The sequence below is a fragment of the Bos indicus x Bos taurus genome, chromosome 10 (assembly GCF_003369695.1).
Source record: "Bos indicus x Bos taurus breed Angus x Brahman F1 hybrid chromosome 10, Bos_hybrid_MaternalHap_v2.0, whole genome shotgun sequence".
Lineage (NCBI taxonomy): Eukaryota > Metazoa > Chordata > Mammalia > Artiodactyla > Bovidae > Bos > Bos indicus x Bos taurus.
This window is the reverse complement of record NC_040085.1, coordinates 34,155,043-34,172,369: the sequence shown is the minus strand read 5'-3', so window position 1 is coordinate 34,172,369 and position 17,327 is coordinate 34,155,043. Positions and strand designations below refer to the sequence as shown.

The following is a 17,327-nucleotide window of genomic DNA, read 5'->3' as shown; positions in this document are numbered from 1 at the left end:
GTACAAATTCTGGTCCTTAATGTCTTCACATTTTGATGATAGGTGTTTTCAGAGACTGAAATTTTAAATTAAGGATTTAAAAGTGCTCCTAGGGTACATAAGAATATTTCCTCTATTCCCTAGCCAAATTACAGTATTATTATCTTTGCACTGTTAAGCCACAATTTTGTTGAAAAGACGATGCTTTTTAAGGTGGTTCAATAAATATAAAAACTATTGCCAACAGTGATGGAAATTTGAAGAATTAAATGCAATAATAGAATCTAAAAATATAACTGATGTATACATAAAAAGAATATAATTTAAAGTTGAAAGAATGAAAATTTTCACCCCACTGTTTTTAATATAACATGTACTACCAAGATTTCCTCTTCTTGGCTCTAAAATCACTGTGGATGGTGACTGCAGCCATGAAATCAGAAGATGGTTGCTTCTTGGCAGGAAAGCTATGACAAACCTAGACTGTGTGTTGAAAAGCAGAGACATCACTCTGCTGACGAAGGTCTGTATAGTCAAGGCTACAGTCTTCCCAGTGGTCACATATGGTTGTGAGAGTTGGATCATAAAGAAGGCAGAGCGCCAAAACTCCTGAGAGTCCCTTGGACAGTGAGGACATCAAGCCAGTCAGTCTTCAGGGAAATCAACCCAGAATACTCATTGGAAAGACTGATGCTGAAACTGAAGCTCCAGTATTTTGATCACCTGATGTGAGAAGCTGACTCACTGGAATAGTCTCTGATGCTGGGAAAGATTGAGGGCAGAAGAAGAGGACGTCAGAGGATGAGATAACTGGATGGCATCACCAATGCAATGGATATGAATTTGGGCAAACTCCAGGAGATGGTGAGGGATAGGGAGGCCTGGCGTGTTGCGGTCCATGGGGTTGCAAAGAGTCAGACACAACTGGGCTACTGAACAGCAACCTTTATTTAACCATTATACTGAGGTTTGTGCTAAAACACAGGGATTGTACTTCAATGCACAGGAGAGAAAATGTGAGAGTTGTGTCTTATATCTAGCACATTCGTATCACAATCTTTCAGAATACATCAAATAAATAAGAAAGTGGTATGATGCAATAAGAAACATGAACAATGCATTTGATCCTGTCTTTATATTTATAGTTAAATAACTGTGAGAAGGTCATAAGTTGTTTCTAAAGTCAGGTTTTCTGTTGCTAAAAAAGGAACAATAGCAATAACTTTTGCAAAGCTGTTATGAAGAAAGAGAAAGAGAGAGAAGGAAGAGAGGACAAATATTTATCCATTCATCTAATTACCTAATTGCAATTCTAGGGTAACTTAAAACATCTTTACCTGTATGCTGTCTCTTTATCTGCATCTTCAGTTCAATACTGGAGTTTTATTATGGTTTTCTGGTTTCTTATGAGCTGATTGCTTTACTTCATCAGGCTCAAGTATTTATTTTGAAACTGTGCTTCCTAAGGAGGTTCCCAGGGGCCAATTAACCTAGTTGAAAAAGAATTTTTCAGTAATCTCTCTTAGACAAAGGAACGATCTCAAGATAACTATTTTTATAGGGCACAAAAACTCCTGTGTCTGAATATTGCAAAAGAGTAAAAATATATCAAAACAGGTGAGTTAACTGAACTTTCATATAAAAAACAACTTATAATTGAAATTTTATGATTAAACTGATGATACAGTAATACATAGAACATAAAACTATTTTAAACACTTTTGTTAAAACCTTTATTATTGGTTATTCAGCCAAAACAATGGAATATTAATGATCCATATGAATGAACTTGAGCCTGGATCTTCTGAATTTGTTATTTTACTAAATTAACATTTCACCTCAAATATTTAATGGTATGTGTGGAGATTATTTTTTTCAGAATATAATTTTTTTAGAAGAATATAATTTTGTCCAGGATACAATATGAGTGAGTGAAGGTCGCTCAGTCATGTCTGACTCTTTGTGACCCCATAAACGATATGGTCCATTGAATTCTCCAGGCCAGAATACTGGAGTAGGTAGCTGTTGGCCTTCTCCAGGGAATCTTCCCAACCCAGGAATAGAACCCAGGTCTCCCACATAGCAGGCATATTCTTTGCCAGCTGAGCCACGAGAGAAGCTTAGAATACAATATATTATAATGCAAACACAAATATGATACATATCTAGGAAATATTCTTTGAGGAATACATTCCTTTGAGGTACAGTGTTCTGGGCAAGTGGTTGTTGAGACAATTTTTTTTCTGTAGAGAGTTAAAAAAATATATTCTGCTGTTTATGTTAGTGGTTAATGAGCAAAGTATTTCTTCTAAGTCTAATTAGAATTACTCTTTGATGTATATACTCTAAGACTAAATTAGTGGAAATCTACTATTTAGAAGCTCATCTCTGTCTGCTGCTTTTATGTTTAAAGTAATTTTAGACTGAAGGGGATCAAGAGGTACAAACTTCCACTTGTAAAATAAATAAGTCGTGGGAGTGTAATGTACAGCATGGTGACTACAGTCAATAATATTGTATTGCATTTTTAAAAATGCTAAGAAAGTAAATCTTAAAAGTTCTCATCACAAGAAAAATACATTATAACTTTGTATGGTGACAGATGGTAAATAGATTTATTGTGGTGATGATTTTGCAGTGTATACAAATAACGAATCATTATTGTATACCTGAAACTAATATAATCTTATATGTCAATTGTACCTCAATGAAAAAGTGATTCAAAAAAAATAGCAAGTGACTAGATATTAAAATGCCATTTTCAGGGCAGGAGTCACCAAGATTCAGTCAAAGAAAAGCATGCACAAATGTCTCTTCGTAGATCTCACACTCATCTACACAGGTAATGGCATTGCCTTCCTTTATTATTATACTAATTGCAGAAAGTTCTCAAGGTCTGCCTTTGTGCACAGTTCAGATTTCAGCTGAGGAGACCTCATTTATCTCATAGCTAAGATAGCTGCTTTCTCTGATATGCTCAGTAAGATGCAGGCAGTAGATTACCCACTATCTTGGGTGATTTTTCATTTGTATGAACTGTGATACTCTGCACGTTTGATTAGCATCTAGGCTTCTTTGCCTCCTACTCCTTCATTGTGTGTTCCACAAATAGGTCCATATTACTATGTTTTGAGTTTGAGAAGGAAAGCTAAAATGTGTGTGTGTGTGTGTGTGTGTGTGTGTGTGTGTGTGTGACATTACTAAGTATTTTCTGACTGCAGTACATTAGATTTACCATTTAACCATGGTGTGTTCATTAATTACAAAGGTTGAACAGCAGATGTAGAAACAAGTAGGCAATTACAACCTATTATTAGTGAGGAAATTCAGAAGGCATTATTATACTTAGCTTGGTAATCTGCTGGCTTCATGGACATAGAATTCTTTTCTAGTAAAGAGTTTTGCAAGAAATTGAAGCAGGTAATTGAAACCTTAATCAAATGAAGACATTAACTATAGATGTGACAATGACAATTTTCAAAAAGATAAAATGGCCCTGAGATAGCCTTTTCTAAAAATGGATACCATAAGTAAGCATTGATGGTAAAATTTCTAGCATTTCCTCCTTTTTTAAGGTTCAGAAATCAATGGTTGTATGTAGAAAGCACTTTTTGTTCTCTTGAATGAAATAAGTGGTACTAGTTTAGATCTGTAAAGGATGCTTTTAAATGCTTTCAAAAAAGAAAGAACATTATGGCAGTTTCTAGGGTTTTCATATTATTTTAAAAATTCTGACATCCTAATATAAACCGGTTTCTGCTGCTGCTGCTTTGTCACTCAGTCATGTCAACTCTGCAACCCTATGGACTATAGCCCACTGGGCTCCTCTGACTATGGAATTCTCCAGGCAAGAATGCTGGAGTGGTTTGCCATTGCCTCCTCTGGGGATCTTTCTGACCCAGGGTTCGAACCCATGTCTCCTGTGTCTCCTGCATTAGCAAGCAGATTCTTTACCACTAGTGCCACCTGGAAAGTCCATATATATAAGTACATACAAATATATAATGTATATGTAAAATATAAAATGCATTTGTGTATACATAAATATATGGGACACTAGCTAAGTTCATATACTAAAAGTATTTTTAAACTTTTGAAAATCACTTTTTAACATTTCAGCTGAAAAACTATCTACTTTCCCTAAATCTAAGGTAACAGCATGTAGAACAAATCTCAACTTCACACATTTGGAAACAGTTACATGAATGAGTGCCTTCTGAAAAACCTGGAGAAAAGTACCCTGACCCCAACTATATTGTTTCAAACAAGATAGTGTAATAAGATTGAAAACTACAGTGTACATGCAAGTCTCCTACATTGGGTTTTCTACTATATTACTCCAGCAACTCATAGCTGTATTCTACTGTGGATGTGAAAAGAAAATTGATTTAGATAGTTCTGTGCTAAGGCATATTTCCCCCCACTGGAACAATTTCTGTTAGTAATGTTCATTTCATAAAGGGGAAAAGGGAAAGAAAAGTGCTCCATGGTTTATATGCCATGATGATCTTCTGAACATTAAGAGTCTAAATGTTATATAATGTCATACAGATATGATAATCTCACAGCAATGCATTTATTTTTTTCATAGCCAAAGATAATATTTTAAGGATGTGTCATGTCTGAGAACTTTGACCTTACATTCAAGTTGATCTGTGAAGCAGTTTATTGAATTTGCTGATGTTTATATATTTCCACCAGAGATTATGAGAAAAATTCCAAAGGACACTTGCCTTGAAAACAGATGTGCTAATATAATAATATAAAAAGCAGCATGTCTTGACTGCCTAATAGTTCAGCCCAGAGAATAGGCAGCCCTTCCCACCCACATAATTGATTTCGACCTGGCTTGCTATCCTGGGAGGCTGTGTATATTAAAGTCAGTGAGACTTGTTACACATTTATGCTATTTTACCACAGCAGCATTGCAAAGGGTCATTAGGTTCCAACTCGTAGATTAGCAAAGTGGCCATTTCCAGGCACTGCATGGAGGCAGAAAGAAGATGCTGTGCATTCCAATTTGGATGGGATCAACTCTAGCCTCACATTGGATGTTATGGCAGGTCAAACTGATATGAATTTATCACGGGCTGTTTGTTTAGTAAATATAGAGGCCAGAAGACTGAGCACTTCTGTAAGATGTTGCCACTACCCTACAGTGAAAGCCACAGATTAATGAGAGAAACAATTGGACCTGGCAGACAAGTGAAATTCTGGAGAAGTAATCGAGAGAGTGACGTTTTACTAGGGTGTTAGAGTGTAACCTCATTATTTCTTTTTATTTCTGAACTGAGGTGCTTTTTAGGTGTTAATTATCACCAGATCAGTGAGACCACCAAATATGATGATAAACCTATTAAATCCATCTCCTACCTAACATGGTGATTGAATGTTTAAATCTGTTCCCTCGAGAACCATGTACTGAGCTGTGCTTCTCACAATCAGGGTTTAAATAGAAATTGAAATTTAGTCATTACTTCCATGATTTAGGAAAGATATTTGGGCTTAAAATTAAACGATGCTTGTTTGCCTAATGACATAGGTTTGTTTTCAGTCACCATTAAACTTGAAAATCAATAATGATATTTTTGTTTAAGAGGTGATTGGGAGGAGGAAAAGTGGATGGGTTCAACCATCTCCATGTTATACTAGGAAGAACAGAAATGACAGCTGACTCAATAACTATAGTTGCCAAGAATAATATTTTTTTGCCTATATCTAGTGACTTTGTGCTAAGTCGCTTCAGTTGTGTCCGACTCTTTGTGACCCTTTGGACTGTAGCCCACAAGACTCCTCTGTCCATGGGATTCTCCAGGCAAGAATACTGGAGTGGGTTGACATTCCTCCTCCAGGGGATCTTCCTGACCCAGGATCGAACCTGCTTCTCCTATGTCTCCTGCATTGGCAGTCAGGTTCTTTACCACTGGCACCACTGGGAAAGCCATCTAGTGACTTTGGTGAGACTTAAAAAGAGGTACTGAGCCAACTGTATCCCATGGCTCTGAAGCAATAATTCCCATGCTTTCTTGTCAAGTCACTCTGGGAAGAACATTTTTCATAAAGGAGCAGTATGAAGGCTTCAAGCTGCTCCTGCACCTTGGGGAGTGACAGTTGCAGCAACTGAAAAGTAATTATTGATAAACTTTAGTGTGTAGGTGTGTGTGTATGTGTGTGTGCGTGTGTGAACATGCATGCCACAGGAGGATAAGGTTGCAAACTCAGGATACCATAGCTGTCAGCTCTCCTGTTTGCTTGCCTAAAGTGAAAACCTCTTAGTCAATGAGCTGTCTTTGATAGCAGCAGCAGAACTTCTCTTTTCTAAGGCTAGTTTAAACTATGATGAAGATAGAGCCTGGTTGGGGTAGAGAAGTAGCCACAAACATAAGCATCACAGATTTGTGCTGTCCTTATCTGAAGTTCAGGAATTTTGTGAGTAAATGTTTTTCAGTAGGTTGTATGCCTAGAGTCAATTTCAGAGGGTTGGAATGTGTGTTGCCTTCTTTGGGAGAGGATTTGTTGATCTCCTTGCTCTGTCGTGTTAGAAATTAATTCCCTCTAGTTATCTTTTTGAATATATGAAGAATATTTCATATTTATTCTTTTTAACTTTACTTCTAGAAATATTTTTACATTCCTGTGGTCCAGTTTATTTTCCTTTCCCAGTGTTTATTGTTGCATCATAAATTACTCCAAACTCAGTGGCTTAAAATAACAAATATTGATAGCTCACAGTTAACATTTATTATCTCACAGTTTATGTGTGTCAGGAATTTCATCATGGCTTAGCTAGGTCTTGGGGCTCAGGATTTCTCACAAGGCTGTAACCAAGCTGTGAGCCAGGGGGACTATAGCCATCTGAAGGTTTGATTGAGTAAAGATTCACTTTCAATCTTAAATCATATGATTGTTGGCAGGCTTCATGACACCATTGGCTATTCCCCAGAGATAAAAGTCCCTTATCACATGGCAGCTCACAACACAGTAACCTGTTTCTCATAGACCAGACAAGCAAAAGGGTGGGAGTGGATATCCAAGAAGAAAACCACCCTGTCTTTGTAACTTAATAATTGAGGTGAAATCCTTTTACTTTTGCTACATTCTATTTATTAGAAGTGAGTTACAGCCCACGCTCAAAAGGAGAAGCTTACACAGGTCATGCATACCAGAAAGAGGGGCCGCTGGGATTCATTTTAGAAGTTTCCAATTACCACGAATGGGAACTTTAACCAGTGGCTTTAGTTTTTAAATAAAAATTTAAAAAGACAAGTTACTTAGTCAGTTTTACAAAATCTCAAATGGGAAAACTATTTTATCTTTGTATTTTCATGTAAGGGGATTAAATTTGCATAATTTGATAGAGTATTTGGGAACTCTAGAAAATGTAGAGATACTAGAACGAACACCTAATGTCTACATCTACTTTAGTAACAGAGCAAGGTCAGTGTAGCTAAAATCCCCTATGTACCCCTACTTTCTTAGGGATAATTTCTGTCCTGTCTTTTGTGTTCTTTTCAATATATATTTTTATAATTTTATAATATATATGCATAATTTAACAATATACTACTATTTTGCTTCTTTACCCTCTGTTTTATCTGTTTATATGCTCCCAAGAATATATGTTAAAGGTCGTTGAAAAAAGCAGTAATCATAACAGCAGAACAAGAAAAGGGAGAATTCATATTTATTACTAGAATGGAGATGAGCACTTTGGTATATTCATAAAGCTAAATATTATCATAATGGAAATAAATGAACTGGAATCACATATTAACATGAATTCATCTCACAAACCTTAAATTGGAGATAGAATAGCTTAAATAATACATATGTTCACTCAACTAATTTTTAAGTGGTTTAATATTATTCTTGGTTACTCCTTTAAAATGTACTTACAGAACTTTTTTATTGGATCACTAAAGGCATTGTGTCATCTAATATTCTATTGTTCTTCAGGTCACCAACTTGTTATGTGAGGTAATTAGAAAAATATTTCTGAAAATTCCTGGCATGTGTTAGCATTTTAATGACTAATTTCAAACCCTGTCTTAAGAATATGCTCATTGTACATGTTAGGTGTTAATAGGATATATATTGATCCATTCAGTTTGAAGTTTGGTGTCCTGGAAACAAATTCTTTCTTGGTCTTATCTCATCTTTCATTCTGAATACTTAGACAGATGATGTATTGGTGCCCTCATCTCCCCACCTCATTTTTCTGCCTAACAATTGGGAAAATTGCAGCAGCTGTGGCTAACTATTTACATTGAAAATAATAACATGTGTAAATAGGATCTTTCTAACTCTTCATTATTGGCAGCAGAAATAAGTGGGAATATTGGCCCAGCCTCATCATAGAAACAGAGCCACATCCAGAATGAGATAAAACAAATGATTATAAACTCAGAGCAAAACAAGAGAACAAATTAACAAAAGAAGGTGGTAATAATGTAATCAACAATACACGATCATCCCAGAAAAATCAAAGCGATCCAGTAAATATATTTCTTTAGAGAGGTTTGGGCTCCATCTGTTGATTTACAAATCCAGAGTAATTTGAGAAGGATTGAGTGACTATAGGTCTCAGTCAAAAGTCAGCTTGTATTTAAGGCATATCAAGATTCAGTAGAATATATGTTTAATAGCATGGATTAGACCATGCTATTCAAATCCATGTCTGGATTTGAAATTCAGTTCAGTCACTTAAGGGTTATACCATCATGAGAAGTTTCCTAAATACTCTAGTTTTTGCTTACTTATAATCTTCATAACCTCATAAGATTTCTGTTAGTATTGAGTTAGTATTGATAAAGCTTGTAGAAAAGGAAATAATCTTTAAGCATTCTATAGATTTTAGCTTTTATTATTAGACATATAGATTGTATGATTTCCTAATTATTTGAAAATGGTTAATGTATTACTTTTAATGAAAATAATTATGTTTCTAATAATGTTCAACTTACCCATATTAGATATGTATTTACCTATAGTATCTACTAATATTAAAATTAACTTTCTAATTAATAATTATAATTATTAAATAATGTCATCAAAATGTATTGCATTGGACTCCCAGCATTACATGGAATATGAGACAAAAATTTTATCTTTCTTATCCAAGTTTTGATTGTTTGCATTTGTTACATGGTTTTGTATGCATATATCATATGTAGTACTTTTATATTTCAGTAATTAAAATATTATGAAACAGAATGCATTTTCTACAGCTTAATTTTTTTTTTTTATTCCACATGAGTTTTTTTGGAGACATTCGGAGAAGGCAATGGCACCCCACTCCAGTACTCTTGCCTGGAAAATCCCATGGACAGAGGAACTTGGTGGGCTACAGTCCATGGGGTCACTAAAAGTCGGACATGACTGAGAGACCTCACTTGCACTTTTCACTTTCATGCATTGGGGAAGGAAATGGCAACCCACTCTAGTGTTCTTACCTGGAGAATCCCAGGGATGGGGGAGCCTAGTGGGCTGCTGTCTATGGAGTCTCATAGAGTCAGACACGACTGGAGCGACTTAGCAGCAGCAGCAAGTTAATACATTAAGGTTTAGCTCATTTATTAAACTATAGTACAGCAATCTCACTGAGTAGTGATACTAAAACTTTTCTCTAATTTTTGCTAGGAACTAATTGAATATATGTATAAATGTCTTCATATGCACATCTGTAATATTTTTCAATGTATATATCTAAAAGTAGAATTACTTGGTCTGAGGGTGCATCTTCAACTATATTTAGTATTGTTGAAATGCTCTTCAAAGTGGCTGTGTTAAAATTCATTCTAATAAGGAATTTATTGGATGTTTTTTTTCCCATATTCTTGTCAGCAGTTGTTACTTTGCCAATCAAACAGGTCTTAAATGGTATCTTGAAAGTTTTTATTTGATATTTTTAATTACTAGTAAGGACACATACCTTTTGCATATTTACGAACACTAGCCTAGCTTTTCTGTAAGTTAGCCTTCCATACAATTTCTCAATTATTTTTAGACTGTTCATTTTTGTTGTTTTTCATTTTAAGAAAGACCTTAAATTCTTTTGAAATTAATTATTGTAATATGTGTTACAAGTATCCTTTCTCAGACTGTTACTTAATTTTTCTTAAATGAAATCATATGGTATTTGCTCTCATGTGACTAGCTTGTTTCACTTAACATAATACCCTCAGGGTTAATCTACACTTTTGCATGTTGCAGAATTCTCTCCTTTTTTAAAGTTGAATAATTATTCCATTATATGTATAAACCACATTTTCTGTGTTTATTTATTGGTGGAAATTTAACTTTGTCCATATCTTGGCTGTTGTAAATAAGGCTGCAATTACTTTGAGGCGTTTTGATATCCTGATTGAAATTCTTTTAGATGAATATTCAGAAGTTTGGTCAGTGGATCTTAAGGTAGTTCTGTATTTAATATTTTGAGGAATCTCAATACTTTTTTCCATAGTGGTTGCACTGTTAGGCATTTCCACTGATAATTTACAAAGGTTTCCATTTCTCTACATGCTCAGCAATACTGTTGACTTCTGCTGTTTTGATAATAACCATCCTAATAGGTGTGAGGTGATACCTCATTGTAGTTTTGATTTGCATTTCCCTGATGATTAGTTGGTGGTATTTAGTTGCTAAGTCGTCTCCCATAGTTTTGATGATTAGTGTTTCCCTGGTAGCTCTATCAGTAAAGAATCCACCTGCAATGCAGGAGACCTGGGTTGGGAAGATCCCTTGGAGAAGGGAATAGCTACCCACTCCAGTATTCTGGCCTGGAGAATTCAATGGACTGTAGAGTCCATGGGTTCACAAAGAGGTAGACACGACTGAGTGACTTTCACTTTCACTTATGTTCACCATTTGTCATATATCTTTTGGCCATTTTAATATCTTCTTTGGACAAATGTCTATTCAACTTATTAGTACATTTCTAAATAGAGTTTAGTTTCTTTGCTACTAAGTTGTATGAGATCCTTATGTGTTTTGGAAATTGACTCCTCTATCTATTATATGGTTGCAAATATTTTCTCCCATTTCACAGGTTGCTTTTTCACTTTGTTATTTGCTTCCTTTAGTTCAGAAAAATTTTAGTTTGCTGTAGTCACATTTGTTTACTTTTCCTTCTGTTGCCTATGCTTTTGAGTCATATCAATGAAATCATTGCCAAGGCCAATATCCAGAAGCATTTCCCCCATATGTTCTTCCAGGATCTTTACAATTTCCAGTCATAAACTTAAACCTTTAATCCATTTTTGGTCAATTTTTCTGTAAGGTGTAAGATAATGATCCAATTCCATTTATTTGCGTGTGGCTATACAGTTTTCTTGGAGAAGGCAATGGCACCCCACTCCAGTACTGTTGCCTGGAAAATCCCATGGATGGAGGAGCCTGGTGGGCTGCAGACCATGGGGTCGCTAAGAGTCGGACACGACTGAGCGACTTCACTTTCACTTTTCACTTTCATGCATTGGAGGAGGAAATGGCAACCCACTCCAGTGTTCTTGCCTGGAGAATCCCATGGACGGAGAAGCTTGGTACTGTTCCATCGGTCTATTTGTTTTTCTGACAGTCTGATACTGTTTTAATTACTATGGTTTTAAATTATATTTTCAAATCAAGAATGTGATGTTACCAGTTTTGTTTTTCTTTCTAAAGATTGTTCCAGATGTTCACAGTCTTTTGTGATTCCATATTAATTTTAGACTTGTTTTTCTATTTCTATAAAAAATAACCACTGGAATTTTGATAGGGGTTGTATTGAATATGTATATCTTTGAGGTTCATGGATATTTAACAATATTAATTCTTCCAATCTGTGAACATTGGATATGTTTCCATTTGTTTATATCTTTTAAAATTTCTTCTGTTAATATTTTGTACTTTCAGTGTATACTCTTTCATCTACTTAGTGTATTCCTAAGTATTTTATTTTATGGGGGTACTATTGTTTTTGGTACTATTGTAAATGGGATTGTTTTCATAATTTCCTTTTCAGATAATTCATTGTTAGTGTATAGAAATGCAACTGATTTTTGTATGTTGATTTTGTTTCCTGTAGTTTCACTGAATTTTTTACTGGTCCTAAAAGTATTTTCAATAAGGGTCCCTAGTGTTTTCTATATATGATCATGTAATCTGTAAACAAGGATGATTCTATTCTTTCTTTTTAAACTGTATTTATTTTATATCACTTTCTCCACACCTGATGAGCATGTTTGCAGATTAATTAGGATAATACATGTAAAATGTTTAAAATTGCTACCTAGCATATATATCATCATTGTCTCTCTGAAAAATAATATTCAAAATTATACAATAATGGCACACTTTATCACTATCAATACTTTTGCCTTATTTTATTCATATTAATGGTGCTGCCATAATATTATCATGGTTAATATTTGCCTTTTCTTATGCATCCTTTTCTTTAAAATATTTTATAACACTATGTTAACATTTTATTTAGGTGTGTCTTCTGTAAAGACCATATCATTGGGCTTTTGAAAAGAAAATTCTTAACTTTTATTATCAACTTACATTAGTATTATTAACATATATTTTACATTTCTAGCATTATTCATTAATTTCATTTTATATGGATTATTTGCTTTATTTCCTTTATATGTTTTATTTGTTCTAATTTTACTTATTCTTTTCATGTATTCTAAAATCACACATTCTATTTTAATAGATAAACCTAGATTTTGGTGTGTGTATTCAACCTCTGTTAAACTTTAATCAATATCTCTGCTCTCTTCATAATGCATGTGTTTTAGGTATCTTTAACTCTGTAGCACAGTCTGGAGGAGGAAATGGTACCCCACTCCAGTATTCTTACCTGGAAAAATCCATGGGCAGTGGAGGCTGGCAGGCTACAGTCCACGGGGCCACAAAGAGTCGGACACGACTGAGTGAGCGTGCACGGGCATACACACACACACACACACACACACACCATACTTTAGTTCATAAAACATATCTTTTACCTTGACTATTATCTATTTAATGGCATTTTCAAGGAGGGGATGGATAGAATGACATTTATTCTACAATGCTCAAATTGATTCTGATTAGCTAAACTTTCTTTGAAAATGCAAATTTTGCTTGTTTTACATGTTAGAAAATATTGCAGCAACGTTGGAGGGAGGGAAAGAGGAAATGACAGAGGGAAATGGAGAGAGAGACTGAATAGAAAGCTGCATCTGGACCACATGGCTATTTTGTAAAGTGATCCAAATTTATACCAGTATCAGTTTATAAAATTTGTCATCATATGGGTTGATTTCTAATTAACTACATGGACAAAAAAATGTTCTAAAATATCCCAATAGAGGTCTAATTTGCAGCTGTTTGATTGTTTTCCCTACTATTATCTGCAAAGCAATTATGCATGAATAAAGACTGCTTGACTAGCTTTCAAGGAAATATTGACCATTAATACATTTTAATTAAGGAATATTGAAGCAGAGAATTTAAATCAACAAAATAATGTTAAAGGAGGGTGAAACTTCAACAGTAAGAAATGCTAATACCTATGCATAAATATTTCTGTTTCACATTCAGAATAAGGAGATACATAGGTAGACATCCATGTATTTATTTAGATACACACATATATGTATGTGCAAATCATTTAAACTTAATTTATATAATATATATAATGAATGTATGATAAATATAGTGTCTGTGCTAAATCAAATAAGGGGTAAAAGCCATTATTTGAGGGGGAAGGTCATTATTTTATGTTTGTTCATAGAATTGATATCTGAACCTTAAATATCAAATAAGAGTTAGATATGCAAAAAAAGGATGGAGATTTTCAGGTAGAGGCAACTCTCTAAGGCACAGAGACAGAAGAATTCAGGGAGGCAGCATAGCCACATACATTTTGGTTTCTGGAAGACTTGGATTTGAATTCTGATGTTGAACTATTTTGTAGAAGTCATTTAATTTCTAAGACTCTGATGAATTCCAATGACAATCTTATATATATCAAAAGTATGTTCTATTGGCTTGATCTGTTTATGTGCGTATGCATTTTGTGCAGTTATTAGCCCAGAGTAAGTGACCAATAAATATACTATCAGTTATTATTGTTATCTTTGCTGTAATCATTGTTGCCTGTTTAAGACCCTGCAGTTATTTCAACATAACTTGAACACATATAAAAATTGAGTGATATGATGGTAGGAGACAGCAGTCATCTAGGGAAGATTATGACCCTCTTTATAAACCTCACGAAAACATATGAACATTATTTTGTGACGTTTGACAGCTATTGAGGTAGGTGTCTTGTTCAAAATATTGAAACTCTCATTTGCTATATTGTAATGAATGGATGTAGGAATATGAGGAGTGAAACTAGAGGGAGAAATACTTAAAATATAAGCCAGAGATGCCTAAATTGTAGTGTATGCCTAAATTTGGTAGATGCAATAGAGATTGACATGTTAGGCTCTAAGATGGACTTAGGGGATAGACCTTACTGGCTTAGAGATTTATTAAATTCAGCTATTGAATCAAGGTTGATGAAGATATCTTGAACATGGTAAATTTGGTCTATGATGACTCTATTCCCTAGAATGATGAACACAGAAGGATATAAAGGGAAGACGATGAGTCCAGTTTTACACATGTATAGATAACAAATGTTCAGAGAAGAACAAAATGTACATGCATAGCAAGTGTTTGCTAAACTGGATTTTGGTTCAGAAGAAACTTCAGCTCAACATTCAGGTGAAAGTGAAGTCATACTTCATACCATGAACTGGGTGGCTTACATAACAGCAATTTGGTATCTCTTAGTTGTACAGGCTGGAATTCTAAGATCAAGGTCCTGGCAGAGTTGGATTCTGATGAGGCTTCTCTTGGCTTCCAGATGGTTGCCTTCTCACTTTGTCCTCAAGATGGCATTTCTTTTATGCATGCACGCATGATGTCTCTTCCTCTTTTTATAAGGACATCAGTCCTTTGGGGTTAGGGACCCACTCTTATAACTTCTTTTAACCTTAGTTAACTCCTTAAAGGTCATATCTCCAAATATAGTCATATTGGGCTTCAATATTCACATTTTGGAGTGAATGTATATTTTGGGGTGAACAGTTGATACTCAACAGTATCAATATAAGGTGAAAATTCTGATAAGTTGTGTGATAAAAACTGCCTCAATCAAAAATTTAATCACGAGAAAAATAATCTATTTTTAAGACAGCTCTTTTCAAAGAGATAAAATAATCTGTTATACTATCCTGATGTCACAGGTAAACAAGAATCAAAGCTTATGGGGAGTGCTCTCCCCTAATGATATGTTCTTGGTACAATTCCTAGCATATAATAACATGTTGAATTATTGTTGTGAATTAATGTTGAATGAAAACATGGCTGAGGTTCACCAGACGATAAATGTAGACAATTAGAAGTTTATATTAGGGAACTGAAAAATCAGTTACTTTCAAATTCTTAGTATAAATATGATGAAATTAAAATTCAGACAGTCTAACTGCCTTTTACAATGTCACACTCTTAATGAATAGAAAAAGTGGGTCTGGAATTAATCCTCCTGCTTTATTTCACCTATGATATTTAATGATATATGATGATGGATGTAATGTTATTTGCAAAGCAAAGTGTAACAATAAAAAGTAAGAGAGGAAAGGAAGAGAAAAAGGAAGAGAAAGGGAAGCTATATCCACTTACTAAATAGGAAAGAAAATTAAATCATTGAAAACAGAAAATTTAAATTGTATCAGCTAAAATGAACTGTAACTTATGAATCTAAAATGGTAAGCAATAAGCTATAGTTTTTAAAACTCACCAATCAAGACTATCTTAATATATTTATTATTAATTAGAAAGCAAAAAATAAATTAATTAAAAGAATGGAGAATAGAATAAGGCAGTCACATTATGAATAAAAACAGAGGACTACTCCATTAGAATCTAGTAAAACATTAACTGATTAAAGTGTGTCTCTTGATATTGCCATGTTTAGGAAATCCAAATTAAGTTATTAAAAAATTATCCTCTTCTGGTTAAGACAGAATATAGAATCATTATTTGCTTGAATTTGTTGTAACTCCTACACTAGAATATTTTGATGAATTTATGAACTAAAGAGCCTCTTGATGAAAGTGAAAGAGGAGAGTGAAAAAGTTTGCTTAAAGCTCAACATTCAGAAAACTAAGATCATGGCATCCGGTCCCATCACTTCATGGCAAATAGGTGGGGAACCAGTGGAAACAGTGGCTGACTTTATTTTTTTAGGCTCCAAAATTACTGCAGATGGTGATTGCAGCCGTGAAATTAAAAGACGCTTACTCCTTGAAGGAAAGTTATGACCAACCTAGATGGCATATTAAAAAGCAGAGACATTACTTTGCCAACAAAGGTCCATCTAGTCAAGGCTATGGTTTTTCCAGTGGTCATGTATGGATGTGAGAGTTGGACTGTGAAGAAGGCTGAGCACCGAAGAATTGATGCATTTGAACTGTGGTGGTGGAGAAGACTCTTGAGAGTCCTTTGGACTGCAAGGAGATCCAACCAGTCCATCCTAAAGGTGATCAGGCCTGAGTGTTCATTGGAAGGACTGATGTTGAAGCTGAAACTGCAATACTTTGGCCACCTGATGCGAAGAGCTGACTCATTTGAATAGACCCTGATGCTGGGAGGGATTGGGGGCGGGAGGAGAAGGGGACAACAGAGGATGAGATGGTTGGATGGCATCACCTATTCAATGGGCATGAGTTTGATTAAACTCTGGGAGTTGGTGATGGATAGGGAGGCCTGGCGTGCTGCAGTTTATAGGGTTGCAAAGAGTTGGACATGACTGAGCAACTGAACTGAACTGATAAGTTCAAATAATGAGGTTTAGCAATTAAATATTTGTCATAACTTAATTTAAAATGTTTACCTCCCTTTGTGTTTCCATAGAACCTACAGGTTTGTGTTTTGTTTCCTTTTTATATTAAAATTCTATATATCAGCAATAGTCCATTAGAATATATAGTAAAAGTATATCTGATTTTTTAAAGAAAGCTCCAAACTTTTAATGATGCATAAATGGACTTAATTGATTCAGATATATATTATCAATGTGGCTTAAGAATCTGAATAATGTGAATAGACAGAAAAATAATTTGAAATTGAAACTCTAACTAAAAATTGACATTTACTTAAAAAATAATTGTGATATACAGTGGAACTATATGTAACTTTGTTCTGTATTTTTTCAAGTCTCCTGTAACTATATTGTCATGTTTTCATAATTTAAAACATAGGAAAGAAAGAAAAAAAAAGAGCCTGAGTAGTATGGAGAGGGTCGCTCTTCATAGATACCCAATAGT

The 17,327-nt window shown here is 34.5% G+C and overlaps 1 protein-coding gene across 1 annotated transcript in view; it reads left to right on the top strand.

Moving 5' to 3' along the window:
- The window catches only part of MDGA2 (MAM domain containing glycosylphosphatidylinositol anchor 2), a 914,699-nt gene that overhangs the window by 499,666 nt on the left and 397,706 nt on the right, over positions 1-17,327 (top strand). The window lies entirely within an intron of this gene.